Source organism: Salvelinus sp. IW2-2015, linkage group LG16, assembly GCF_002910315.2.
Source record: "Salvelinus sp. IW2-2015 linkage group LG16, ASM291031v2, whole genome shotgun sequence".
In the NCBI taxonomy this organism is placed as follows: Eukaryota; Metazoa; Chordata; class Actinopteri; order Salmoniformes; family Salmonidae; genus Salvelinus; species Salvelinus sp. IW2-2015.
Genome location: NC_036856.1, coordinates 22,668,454 through 22,670,330, shown reverse-complemented (window position 1 = coordinate 22,670,330; position 1,877 = coordinate 22,668,454). Strand labels below are relative to the sequence as shown.

Sequence of the window (1,877 nt, the reverse complement as noted above, 5' to 3'; positions counted from 1 at the left end):
ACACACACACACACACACACACACACACACACACACACACACACGTATACTGTAGTATAGTATAGTACATTTTCGATCTATGGTCTTTATAGAATGCATTTGGGACACCATGTGTGGAGTAGGCACCTCTGATGAGGAGATGGGACTGTGAGTAGTGCATTGGATTTAACTTGACCGGCAAGCAGGGTTGGTGGGGTTTTCACTTTTCAATTGATTCCATTGTAGCAAACAAACTAGATCAAAGACACCATTAAACACACCATAAAATTGCATAACATGGCAGCACTTAATTATTGCAGCCATACCAAAAATGATATGCAGGAAAGTAGTCTACTTTGTAATCTGCTAACAACACATTTAGTGAAAACAGTTATTGAGGACACCGACCTCTGAGTTAGCTGAGTTAACAGAACTGCTGTGGTTCCTTAAGTGGGGCAAAGTAACATAGAAAGTTTCTGCTAAAATACCTCAGATCTAGGTCATTGCCTCCTTTAAAGAAGTTTCATCACCAAGTATAAGAACAAAGATGACAAAAACATCTTGCAAGCAAGTCGTCAGCAAATGAAGGTTTAGTAATACCTGGATTATGCTGAATGTTAATCTTTATTTTACTATTTGACATAATCCACAGATGGGTTATCAGTCCTCTTCAAAGAAGGGATGTGGACACTTTAACATGCTGGTGAGTAACAGTCATCCAAATGTCTTTATCTTGACATTATACCGATATAAAAAACTAGAGAGATCTGGGCAAATAGAAGACTGAAGGAAGTAGACAGACGAAGTGTCATTGTATTACTATTTCAACATGTTACTTTCTTATTATGTACTTCATGACTTATCCTAGGTGACTTTAAGAATGTGTTAGGATTTATTTTCTAAAAGAATATGTATACAAAGGTGAAGTTTAATAAGGTCACATATCTCATGTGTGCAGTTCATGTGCAGACACTATGATAAATAAAGTTGAAGTCTGAAGTTTACATACACCTTAGCCAAATACATTTAAATTCAGTTTTTCACAATTCCTGACATTTAATCCTTGTAAAAGTTCCCTGTCTTAGGTCAGTCAGGATCACCACTTTATTTTAAGAATGTGAAATGTCAGAAAAATAGTAGAGAGAATGATTTATTTCAGCTTTTATTTATTTCATCACATTCCCAGTGGGTCAGAAGTTTACATACTGACCATATGACATTCTCCCAATCTTCTTCTGATCATCCAATGCTCTCTAGCAAACTTCAGACGGGCTGGACATGTATGGCTTAAGCAGGGGACACGTCTGGCACTGCAGGATTTGAGTCCCTGGCGGCGTAGTGTGTTACTGATGGTAGCTTTGTTACTTTGGTCCCGCTCTCTGCAGGTCATTCACTAGGTCCCCCGTGTGGTTCTGGGATTTTTGCTCACCGTTCTTGTGATCATTTTGACCCACGGGGTGAGATCTTTGCGTGGAGCCCCAGATCGAGGGAGATATCAGTGGTCTTGTATGTTTCCATTTCCTAATAATTGCTCCCACAGTTGATTTCTTCAAACAAGCTGCTACCTATTGCAGATTCAGTCTTCCCAGCCTGGTGCAGGTCTACAATTTTGTTTCTGGTGTCCTTTGACAGCTCTTTGGTCTTGGCCATAGTGGAGTTTGGAGTGTGACTGTTTGAGGTTGTGGACAGGTGTCTTTATACTGATAACAAGTTCAACAGGTCCATTAATACAGGTAACGAGTGGAGGACAGAGGAGCTCTTAAAGAAGTTACAGGTCTGTGAGAGCCGAATCTTGCTTGTTTGTAGGTGACCAAATACTTATTTTCCACCATAATTTGCAAATAAATTCATAAAAAATCTACAATGTTGATATTCTGGATTTATTTTTCTAATTTTGT

The 1,877-nt window shown here is 38.9% G+C and overlaps 1 protein-coding gene across 2 annotated transcripts in view; it reads left to right on the top strand.

Annotated features, from left to right (window-relative positions):
* Window positions 1–545: 545 nt before the first annotated feature.
* The window catches only part of il23r (interleukin 23 receptor), a 22,316-nt gene continuing 20,984 nt past the window's right edge, over window positions 546–1,877 (top strand). For both annotated transcript variants that reach the window (XM_024004711.2, XM_024004710.2), the window contains exon 1: window positions 546–682. The gene's annotated coding sequence lies outside the window, so the exon portion shown is untranslated. The remainder of the gene's footprint in view (window positions 683–1,877) is intronic.